This window comes from Pristis pectinata, chromosome 14, assembly GCF_009764475.1.
Source record: "Pristis pectinata isolate sPriPec2 chromosome 14, sPriPec2.1.pri, whole genome shotgun sequence".
Classification (NCBI taxonomy): Eukaryota; Metazoa; Chordata; class Chondrichthyes; order Rhinopristiformes; family Pristidae; genus Pristis; species Pristis pectinata.
The window spans coordinates 52,237,016-52,249,560 of NC_067418.1; the positions used below are offsets into that span (position 1 = coordinate 52,237,016).

A 12,545-nucleotide genomic window follows, 5' to 3' on the forward strand; every position below is an offset into this window, starting at 1 on the left:
ACGCAAGGTAACGGATGACAAAGTCATCGGAAACTTCATCTGGTTGAACTACTTGCCATGTTTTTTTGCTCCCAGGCACCAACAGACCTGTAGCGTTTTGGTGGCTTTTTATTTCTTCTGTTACTTTTTCTTTTATGTTTGGAGGTGCGTGAATGGCGGTGCTTGCATGCAACCCGCCTTCGTCACACGGACATTCACCTCTTAAAGGAAAGACTCTGCTGGAAGTCTAACCCAGGATCTCTTGTTTACTAGAGAGGCGCTTTGACCAGATTAGCCACGGAACCCTCATACCGTACAACAGCTGTAATAATGAGATGCAACTTGCATTAACTTCTCTTGTTCGACTGCTGGAGAGGGAATTGCCTCAGATTTTGCACGTTTTCTTCAGATTCCCTGCTCGGTCTACTCCCAAACATTGTATCACCCGATCCAGGAACGGATTATCCGCAGTGACAATTCCGCCTGATTTACTGAACGCTTCTTCGCCTCCATTTGCACCACCTCTAACCCTTCTCCCGCCACCTCCGATCTTTATGTTTCATCTCACCACAGGTTCAGAACTCCTCACAGGTGAAATAAAATAGACAAACAAATCAATAGCCGATTATTTACATCTTCATTAGGTGCTACGGACATGGATACCAATTGTTTTTGTCTATTTAGCGGGGTGGGAAGGGAAGGTGATGGGAAGCAACCGGCATGAAATCGCTTCCATCGAGGGAGGTGGCTGATAGTTTTAATGCGTTCAACTTCGGGAATACATTTCCCTGGGACTGACGCAGGCAAACTCTCTGCAGTCTGACATCTAGTTCTCAACCAGGTCTGGATAAAATGCCGTCCGTTGTTTCCCCTCTGTGTGAGGAGCGAAATTCGGACATTGGCAGAACCTTACTAGAGATACAATTTACATTTCTCAATGTTCTTAGGATGTGTAACAAAGTTGCATAGTTATACTTATTCTGCTTCAAATTTTGACCGTTTTCACTTTATTCATTTCGGTAATTAAATATTGCTAATTCGTGACAGTTCTTGGTGCTGCTCAGTTTAACTATACTTCTGTTCACCTGTTCCTTGGTCAGTTACGGCAGGTGACACCTTGCACTTGTGATGTTGATGAGGGAAATCGTGTGGTGCTGCAGATGACCCACGGAGAAGGGAACGTGATATATGCCTGAAGTAGTCCTCACCACTCGCAATTAATTTCGACGCTGAAGCAGCTCACTAATCCATTTCACTGAGCAGGCGTGACAGAATTGTATCTGTCAGCGGCAAGGGGCGGGGCAGGAAAAGTGAACTTTCCAATTTCCCAACCGGGATGAAAACGCTGTTCAATATGTAAGTGCATTCAGCTCCATCCCTGAATCATTCCACATGTAGAACCTGTTGACAGCCTTTAATTCTCTGTGCTTGAGAAATGCGTCCCTCCTCCTCGCTGTCTCGCAGGACATCGGCCCCAGCAGGTTTCTTAGCTCTTTCTCTGGCGTTTCTAACAGGGTACGACCGTATGGGCAAACGGATAAGGCGTTTGACTTCGGTGTTTGATGCGAAGTCATTTGAAGATTGCAGATTCGAGTCGTGTCGCGGTCGTTTTACCAATGTGGTTTTGCTTCTATTCTGTCGCTCCATCCCTCCACCACAACTGTCTCATCTGATTCAAACACACGCGTTTCAAGCAGGTCGGCTTCGAGCAGTGTCCCGCGCCGCGTTTACCACAGTCACCCCGCCGTCGTTGGCAACAAACCAAAATGTCTCCTTTTCGTTTCACGTATCGTTTTATTTCATGTGTCTTGTCTGTGATATATTTCTGCAAACGGTCTCATAAACATCGGGGTGGATCTCCTCAAACTGTCGGAAGCAGCTGCTGCTGGGAAACGGAGTGTGCTTTACATTCAACAAGTGAGATCACAGTGGAGGAGACACCACAGTGAACCTGCATAACCATCATGGTAGGACATTAACACACCTTTTCCTTCCTTCAGAAACGGTCTCGGGGTCGGAGCCTGGTGGACACGTTCGGTGTTGCCAGGCCCGGTTACTCCGATTCCGGAAGCAAGGCTACATTTGATGCAGACGGCGAGGGACAGATGGACATGGAGATGGCGGCGTTCAGTCCAAGCTGTGAGGACAGAGTGTTGGTCACTTGTAGGTTGCCCTGTCCAGCTGTGAGCCCGTGCGTAGTATCAGTTCGGTGAGTTAATGTCAAAGAGCTATAATCTATCTGATGATGACATCAGATGTGGGGACTTGTTTTGTGTAATGCAGAAGGAGAGGATCTTCACGGCATCACATCTTCTCAACCACGACGCCAAGTTAAACTAATCCAATCTGCTTTTATGTGGCCCGTTTCTTTCTATTCACTGCCCGTCCTTCGATCAATAAATTAATCACGTGCTTCTGAAATATCGCACCGGGCTGAACAGGAAGTTTATATTTTATCCGAACCCAACCCCAGAAACATGAATGCACCTTAATCGTTTCATTGGCTGCAGCAATGAAATTAGTCACATCGCTACCTGTCGTCGTCAGGATAGCCGAGCGGTCTAAGGCGCTGCGTTCAGGTTGCAGTCTCCACTCGAGAAGTGGGTTCGAATCCCACTCTTGACAGTTACGCATTTTAAATCTTGATTCTCCCTCCCTGTTTTCTCCCACTGGTCGCTAATTTTGCCTCGGCCCATCCTCGTTTCGGCCATTGAACAACCCTGTCCTTCCACAGGTCACATGTCTTCCCCAATTTACTGTTTCTTTCGTCCTATCTCCCTTCGCGATCTTCTTCTGGTCCTCTCGACTGCAGGTGAGATTATCGTACAGCCTTCCCTCACTCTGCCGTCCCACCTTCACATCCGCTGTTTCCCAAATATAGGGCAATCTACTGATGGCAACGGTGAATGCAGTCACAGCCCAGAGGGGGGAATGGTGGATTGGACAGTTGGGGAATGAGAATGCTTGTGTAAGCCGCGAGGTCGCGGGAGACTAAAACCAGATAAATACAGAAAGTTCAGGAGAGGAATATTTAGACGGTGAGGTAATGGAAGACGTGCAGTTTCAGCGAAATGACGATGGAGGTAACGGAGCGGAATGTGAGACGGAGCTGAGCCAGTTGGCCCTGGTCCCAACTTTTTTTAGGGCTATTTATCCAAACCCCTCTACTGTTGATCCAACAAATATTCATCCACCCCACTTCATATAATTCCAGTGATCCAGCTTCCACCACCCGCAGGGGAAGAGAATTCGTGAGCTTCAGCACCCAGTGCGTGAAGAAAATTTTACGTGTATCAGTTTCAAGTGACCTGCTCTTTATCTTAGAGTTCCGTCCCATTGTTTGTGACTCTGACACTGGTTGAAACGTCCCAACACGTGCCTTGTCAGGCTCCATTAAAACCTTTCTTTTTGTCCGAATAAAGGTGGCGCACATTTCGCTGAACTCCAAGGAATTAGGGTCCGTCGTCGTTCGACATGAAGATTTCTTAACTGAATGAACTAACACAGTCCCCTGATATTCAGATGGAACTCACAATTCCAGCCCAGCTTTCAGTGTTGGTCAATATTTTCAATCATTTCAGTTAAGAGGCCCACTTTTGCAGCGGTCTCCTGTGTGAACTGAGTTCCTTGATATCAGACACCAGACGGCTGTTTCTCAGAGAAAACGGATTTGTTTTATTTCACGTTGGTTACATTGCGTCTAAATGTTTGCAACGAATTATAGATTTCAAAGTGTGCAGGCGATCTCCATGGAGAAGGGTTTTCACCCAGTGTGTGAAGAGAGCATCTCTCCCTCAAATCAGCAAAAACTTGACATCGCCATGAACGTCGAGTAAATTAACCACCTGGGGAACAACCCTTCTGGAAAAGAGCTTCAAATCCGCGCAGTCGTCGATTCTCCTCTGATTGTATGACGAATGGTCCGAAGTGTTTAGCCAGGGTGTCGTTCATCGTGACACCACGTCGCTAACCATCCTGCAGACATTAAGATATTTCAGAAATGACCGAGAACAAATCGTTCTTAATCACCCACATGGTGGAAGCCAGTGGAACAACGAATGGATTTGACCGCAAAGTTGAACATCACCGGGATGGTTGAAACACCGAGAAGTTTGTAACTTTTGCTGCCCATCACACTGCATTCAGAAGTTGAAGCGACCCACGCGTCTGGTTCACTGTGAATGAAAGTCCGTGTCTCACGGCGCCGGGAACTCCACAATCCATGCAGTGGAAAACTCGTTCATACCCGGTACAGAAGCCAATGACTTCTCTCCACCCTCACCTTCTGAACTAACGGTGCAGAAAGTATATCTGCAAACAGCGCGCAAGAGTTCTGTTGGTATCGGATCGATGACTCACCTGCTCTCTCTCTTTGGCTGCAATAAGGCATTTTAAACCCACACTTCAGGCTCAACATCCGTAGCTCCGATAGTGTAACAGTAAGCGAAGGCAGAGTTGCGATGGCCGAGTGGTTAAGGCGTTGGACTTGAAATCCAATGGGGATTCCCAACGCAGGTTCGAACCCTGCTCGCAGCGCTCACAATTTTAGATACAGGGACCAGACGAACAACTGCCGCTGATAATTCTAACGTACAGCCAGGACTGCCCATTCCTCAAACATTTGGGTAGACATTTGCACCCCAAGAAGTAGGTCCACCTGTTGGATCGATATATTGATAGAACGGTGCATCCTTCGTTTTCAGGTGACCAGATACGCGAGGGGAGGTTGAGCCATCATACGGCTGCGGTTTCCTTTGAAGAGGGGAGATGCACTATTTATATTCCGACAAAACAAGTTATCTCTTTTTGACGGGTCGACTTCATTATTTTTCGAACTTCATCAACACTTTCAGGTCAACCGTCTCATTCACTGCCAAACTGAAGGAACTGAACCGGTGAAAGACACACTGGACACTTCGCCATCTGAGGTGTGAATTGGACCTTGGCTTTGTCTCTGTTGTGCATGTGGCGATGATTTCTGATCCTTCACCTGTCCCTGTACTGGATCCAGTCATGCTTGCCTACAGTTCTGACCGAGTCCACCCCAGAATATGAGTTGCCCTCTGATCATGCTCCCTTGGCTTTGGACATTGAGACCAGGTCCTTCCCTTCAAGACACTCTCCGGTCTGGTTATGCAGCCAGAGTTGTTGCTGATCACTGACAGCAGGCAGCAGAAGTGAGCGGAATATGGCCGAGGGCTCGAGGACGAAAAACGTCTCACTGCCCGGGTTTTGACGTGACAGTGGATTTCATTCCTCCACCCGACACCATATAACGAGCAATCTGGTCCTGACGGCCACTGCTGACCACTGAATAACGTTCCTCATCATGGCCCCACCTGTTAATGATTTCACATTTCCCATTCTAGTGGTATATGACGTGAAATGCTTCGGTACGTTGATGGCTGAATATAAAATATCACCGCATAAAAGTTACCCAGGACAGTTTGCAGTTTCAACCTATCCTGCCTAACCTTTATCAACGCATGCTTTTGGTCTTTTCTCAAACTAAACCATTTGTGTCGGATGTGAAGAGGGTTAAGCAGGGATGTCAGTGTGGCCGAATTGTCTAAGGCGCCAGACTCAAGGAATGAAAGTCCTTCCGTTGAAACGGGGGTGTTCTGGTCTCCAACTGGGGGCGTGGGTTCGAATCCCATTCCTGACATATGTTGATTTTTACATTTGTAATTTTGACTTTTTCAGTCGACGTCAATTCATTCCAGTTAATAGGACCGGAGCTGTTTTAGTGGATAAACATGTGGACAAAACACACCGTGGTTTTCTCACAGCGGCTCGGGATGCAGCGGACTCAAGAGTGCGGGCGTTGATAAGTGAAGGGACTTTGGAAAGGAGAGTCCGTGACATCTTCTAACCACTGGTCATTGGTTGGACAGAGTGACGTTGGTGCCATTTGCACAGGTTTCCCTTCAAAGTTTTGTTCACATTTTTGTTTAAATGACGTGTGGGAACAGAGATTTCACGACATTTTAAGTCACGTTCTAAATGAAACATTAACAGGGGAGCTCCGTCCCGAGGGTTTAACTACTTGCTGGATTAGAGAATTCAGAGACGCGCCTGAAGGTTGACACGTCAGCGGGAGGTGCCAAAAAGTTCGGCCACTCAATATGATCCTGGCTGCTTAACCCCAGGACCCAGCCTCTGCTCTTTGCCAGTTTCACAGAGCTTCCATTTCCTGGAGCTTTCAGAAATATATCCATGTCCTCTGCAAATAGTCCAGTGACAACCTCCACGACTCTGCGTCGTGGAGAATTTCAGACAGTGACGATGGTGCGTCAAGATCTTCAAACTAACCTCAGTTTTAAACCATCAACATTGCAATAATCTTTCCACAACAGTTCCTCTCCGACAAATGGACACATCTCAACATCTCCTCAGTTACGGTCCATTGGAACCTTACAAGGTTCAGAATCGCCATCCCTCATGATATGTTCTAAACAGTCCAGTTTTAACTTTATCACCTGTGTTTTTTCAGCAGGCACTTTCACCCGGGAGTTAGGTAAGTCCATGCTTTCCCAGCCGCCACCAATGCTACCATATACGTCACCGATTCAGTGGAGGAAAACTGTGCACATTACTCCAGGGCGGCCTCACAAACCTGTTCAATTGTAATAAATGAATTTATCTGTTTCTGATCTCCAATCCCCTTGCAATAAACGGCAATCTGTCAGATGGTTTCCCGAATACTTGATCCACATGCCTGCTAATCTTCTGTGGTTTCATGCACAAGCCCACCTCGGTCTCTCTATGCTTCACATATTTGACCTATCTTTGTCTAGATTATAGCTAACCTCACGGAAGAACATGACGTCACTCTCAAACAAATTTCGTCTAGTTTTCGACACTGACTGTACCATCCAGTTGCCGTCTAAATATCCTCATCGCAGCACCTCACCCAACTACATTCATTTTATTATTAAACCTGCACGCAATTCCCTCCTCCAAGACAACGGTATTGGAAGGTAACTATTGTGGAGCAAGGATGTTTTAGTTTCAGTTATTAATTTCTGAGTCTCACTGACCAGGAATCACACATCAGCTCAATTCCCCCATCCCCTCATTCGCCTGTATCCATAGAAGCTCGGGATCTTTATTTGAATATTTGTATCAGTTATCCCTCGTTATCGATTCTTTCTCCTGATCAGTTTTATGATAATTTTATGTTTCATTAAAATGAAGTTGCAATGTTCAGATGTCTCACCAGCTTGTACCACTTCGTCTGCTCTGGTGTTTGATTGAACATTTTCCTTCATCGCTCTTGTTAACCATGGACGGTTCATCATTCTCACCGGTGTCCCCTCACATCTCACGTCCGGAATCACACGAAGTGGATTTTACAGCGAGATTCGAACTGAGTGGCCAGATGAGTTGGGTAGCTTGAAGTAATCTGGATGACGGACAGTGAGGGCAGACATTTGGGTGAACATTGTTTTTCGACCATGCAGTGACCTCATTGTTACTGAATGCGGTGCGCGTTTCACTGATTTCAATTTAGATTGTGTAATAAATATCCCAGGCTCAAAGAGCCCAATTGAAACTTGTTTGTTCAGAGACCGTGAACAACAACGGGCCAATGAGTTCCAAATATCCCACAGGAGAAGTTTCCTGTTTCATTAATATCGGAATAATGTCCATGTACCGCTTCAGAGCCAGAGACAGAATTACCCCGACATTGACGGGAATTATCTCCACGACTGCAAGACGATGAACTTTAATTTCAAGGTAAATGAAATATTTTATGATATCGAGAAGATATACTATCCTGGCTATTCTTGGTGCTGGAAAATCGTTTTGTTGTGCTTAAGTTCTCTGCAACTTCTCCTGTGGGATATTTGGAACTCATTGGCCCGATGTTGTTCACGGTCTCTGAACAAACAAGTTTCAATTGGGCCCTTTGAGCCTGGGATATTTATTACACAATCTAAATTGACATCAGTGAAACGCGCACCGCATTCAGTAACATTGAGGTCACTACATGGTCGAAAAACAATGTTCACCCAAATGTCTGCCCTCACTGTCCGTCATCCAGATTACTTCAAGCTACCCAACTCATCTGGCCACTCGGTTCGAATCTCGCTGTAAAATCCACTTCGTGTGATTCCGGACGTGAGATGTGAGGGGACACCAGTGAGAATGATGAACCGTCCATGATTAACAAGAGCGATGCAGGAGAATGTTCAATCAAACACCAGAGCAGACGAAGTGGTACAAGCTGGTGAGACACCTGAACATTGCAACTGAAGTCTCAAACCACGGAGATTCGATTCATCCAGTACCTGCTCTCTGTATGGGTCTGTCAACGCGCTGCCGCTCCTTTTTCTTTACGTTTTATTTCCACCTGCTAATTGCCTGCGTGGAAATTAACAGAATTGTATCCGATCTGACAGGTGTGTTTTTGTGTGAACTGGATCAAAGAACATGGTCAGGAACAGGGACGTGGACTGCGTTGTCCAGTTCATAAGGAAAGTGGATGAATGGTAATGATCACACTGATCCACTGCCAGTCACACGATGTAAAGGTGGACCCGGGAATCTCCTACTCTGCATCAGCTGACGTCCTGTACAGTTAACACAGGATTGCTGTTTTCATTCTATATTTATTTCTTTGCCATTCCCTTTCTTTTTTTGGATTGTTTCCCAGTTGTGTTTTTAAAAAGAACAGGCTACCGCACCGACTCGGCACAACTAGGAGACACTTCATAGAGAGATTGCAACTGGCTTTATTCCACCTCCTGATCCATTGCCGTGTATTGGTCTTCTTCATTGTTACTTGAACACATTGAATCTTGGATCACTTCATTGATACGAACATTTTCATCTAATGAATGTCTGATCTAGTTTCAACATCTATCGTCCTCCATGTTAAGGTGAGTTGTGTCTGGCATACGGAAGTGTTGCATCATGCAAGGTATGCATGATCTGCCTGCACGTAAAATAACACAATAAAGCCCCTAACAGTCGTTGCATCCTTTGCCTGCAGCCAACGGGCTGAGAACATCTTTTTATCACTACTCACCTGACTGCCTGTATGAGTCGATCTGTCTGGATATAGATAGCAAATAAAATCGCACGAAAGGATTGTAGTGTTTGGAGTCATTTTAGGGGCGTGGTTAACTCACAATGTCCCCCAAATCTAATTCCTATCCTTCTAGTTCAAGCTTTTTTACCTCTATAGCAGAACCTCCATTTGCACAGCCAGGGACTGATAAACAATTACATTTTTGCATTCACTTTGAATTTTGACAAACATAATCTGTTGTTGGACATCGACGAGCCTGACATCCTCATCACGATGTTGCTGATTCGTGGAGCAGGATCGAAATGTCAGCACTGTCATTTAATGTTATCATCGGGAACTCGATTTCTTCAAGATATTTATTCCTGGACAAGACAGAAGTGTTGACACTCTCCTGATTCTGTCCTGTTAATTTGTCCTGTTAGTTTTCTACACGGTTAACCTGCTGACGATTGTGGTCCTTTCTCGGGAGAAGTGCGCTCTCTCCAGGTGTCTCAACCGCTGCCTGGGAGGAATGGCAGCGGCCGATCTACTGATTGTTATTTTTGATCTGATACTGAGGTAGATTCCGATTGCTTATGACATGCAGTCTTTGGCGTTATCCACGTGTGTAATATCCACGCCGTCCTGCTTCACGACGTCGTGGACTGATCTGTCTGGTTCAACGTCACGTTCACCTTTGACAGATTTGTAGCCATTTGTTGCCAAATGTTGAAATGTAGGTCTTCCACCGAGAAAACGGCGGCTACGGTTCTGGGAACAGTGATTGGGCTGAGCAGTAGAAAGAACGTATTCTGGTATTTTATGAACAGACCTTGGTCCAGGATGTCAAATTCACCTTGGTTTTGTTACTCGGATGTCTGTGTTCTAACATCAATGACCAGGACAATAGTTGAGTTTCTTCATTATCTTCTCACCCCGTGTGTGCCGTTTATTTTTATTCTGCTCTTCAATACGTTAACAGTCAGACACATTTTACTGGCCAGCGGAGCTCGCAGGAGACTCCGGTGTCAGAATGGTGGGGAAACTCCCAGAGACCGAGAAATGTAGAGTTGAAAGAAATCCATAATATTGTTGTTCGACATCTGGAGAAACTTCATCCTGCTGTGGTTAGTATTTACAGTTTATTCCATATGTAATCGGTTGAGGAGTTTGGGATACAATTTCGTTTATTTCCCCAGTTTTGTAACCGAAATAGGTTTCATGCTCCAGCTTCCGAGTTGCTGCACAAACACCTGCATTTATACCGTGACAAGACTAAGTTCAGGGAGCATATGAGGATTATAGTGACATATACGTGCAGTCTAACTGCAAATATTTCATTAGAACGCCGTTCATAGAGCAATACGACAAGGACACAGACCTAACGGCCCAACCAGTCCATACTGACCATGGTTCCCACTCAGCACATCCAAATTTCCTGCGTTTGGCCCATATCCCTCCAAGTTCCACACCTCCATGTACCTGTACAAGTGCTTATTCAATGATACTATTCCAACTGCCTCAACCACTTCCTCCAGCAGATCGTTTCATGTACTCACCACCGTCTGCGTGAACACGTTGTTCCTCGTGTCCCTTTTAAATATTTCCCCTCTCACCCTTATTATATGCCGCAAAATATTAGCCTCCGCTACCCTGAAGTAAAGATTCTTGTCATCCACTTTATCTCTGACTCTTATAATTTTGTACATTTCTACAAGACGGCTCTTAGTTCTCTTACGTTCCAAGGAATAAAGACCTAGTCTGGATAACCTTTCCCTATAATTAAGGCACAGGCAACACCCTCGTGAATATTCTCTGTAAGATTTCCAGTTTAATCACGTCGTTTCTATAACAGGGTGCCGAAAACAGTGCACAGTGCTCCAGGTGCGGCCTCACCAACAACTTGTAAGACTGGAACATAATGTCCTCATCCCCTTGCTCAATGCCCTGACTGATGAAAGCCAGCGTGCTAAAAGCTTTTTTCGCCACACTGTCTATATGTGACGCCGCTTTCAAATAACTGTGTACTTTTACTCCCAAGTCCTTCTGCCCCTTTACACTAGCTGGTGTCCTACCATTCATTGTATACGTCGTACGCTGGTTTGACTTTCCAAAATGTCTCAACTTGCACTTAAGCATTGAAATCAATTTGTCAGTCCTCTACCTATTCCCGAACTGATCAAGATCCCTCTTGTCATCTGCGACAACCTGCACAATCAACAACACCTCCTAATTTCGTGTCATCCGCAAACCTACTGATGAACTGTTGTTCATTCGCGTCCGAATCATGTATATAACTAAAGACTAGCAAGGGTCCCAACACGGACCCCTGCACCACACCACTCGTCACCTGCCTCCATTCCGGATCAACGTCCAGAAGAGAACCACTTCCAGGAACAACCTTTATTTTCATGTGCTCTCCGTTCCTCTCTTCCGGGAATTGTGATATGGAGACAAGAAAATTTGACTGAATCTATTCACGATCTGTTGTTCTCTGTAACGTTCCAAGCATAACGTGAATTATCTTTCAATACAATGTACACGATACTTTGGGCAGTTCTGACAGTTCTATTGGCCAACAGGGATAGTTGTTCGTGCTCCGAAATCATTAAATTCTTCGTGCATTGTGCAATCCACCGGTTAATGGCCTCTTGTGAATCTTGCCGAAAGTTGAACCTGCGGGAAAACGTGCTCCCTGAAACAGAACACTAAATTCTCTTTCCAGTCCTTCATTAAGTACCTCTCACTGTTGTTGGGGACCGGAGAACAAAAATATTTCAATCAGATATGATGAAATATCTGCCTGTTGATGGTCATTGTTGCCATCCGCCTTACCAGCCCAGACCTCCGAGGGCACGATATCCAATGACCCTGCAACAATTAACTTCTTGGTTAAACTACAAAAGTAAATAAATGGTTATTTATCCCATAAAGTAGAAAATTCATGGAGTCAGGGAGAGATTCAGCGCGGAGAAAATGCCATTCGGTCCAGCGTGTCCGTGCTGTCCATCAGCCATCCACTTACACGGATCTTACACACCCACCTATTCAACTTCCGTCAGATGCTCTCACTCACTTTCCCATTCGAAGCAATTTACAGGCTCCAAGTAATCTACCAACCCGCAAGTATTTGGAATTTGGGAGGAAACTGGAGCACTCGGAGGAAACCCAGGCGGTCGCAGGGAGAAGGTTCAAACTCCACGCACTGCCGAGAGCCCTGGAGGTGCGGACTGAACCGGGGATCCTGGATCTGCGAGTCAGCAGCTTGACCAGCCGTGCTGAGATATCATTATATCCAGTTGCCCTGGCAACAGGAAGTCATTTCGTCAATCCCATTTAATGTGGCAATAAGAACAGATTTTCGTGCAAACATTTTCAGGAAAAATGGCAAACGATTCACCTGTTCCCCATGATGTGGTTCTCCTACTGTCAGAATCCGCACCGTGCAATAATCAGTCTAAAATCAAGTTGTTCACAACTTTATTCGAGCACGTGCAAGCAAATAACTCGGACAGGGTTCCAAGATATCGAATCACAATTCATTCACCGA

The 12,545-nt window shown here is 45.6% G+C and overlaps 2 non-coding genes across 2 annotated transcripts; both read left to right on the top strand.

Moving 5' to 3' along the window:
- The first annotated feature begins 2,521 nt into the window (after window positions 1-2,521).
- trnal-cag (transfer RNA leucine (anticodon CAG)) lies at window positions 2,522-2,604 on the top strand. Its single transcript has one exon. It is a non-coding gene; the product is annotated as a tRNA-Leu (tRNA).
- Window positions 2,605-4,433: 1,829 nt separating this feature from the next.
- trnas-uga (transfer RNA serine (anticodon UGA)) lies at window positions 4,434-4,515 on the top strand. The gene has a single exon. It is a non-coding gene; the product is annotated as a tRNA-Ser (tRNA).
- Window positions 4,516-12,545: the final 8,030 nt, after the last annotated feature.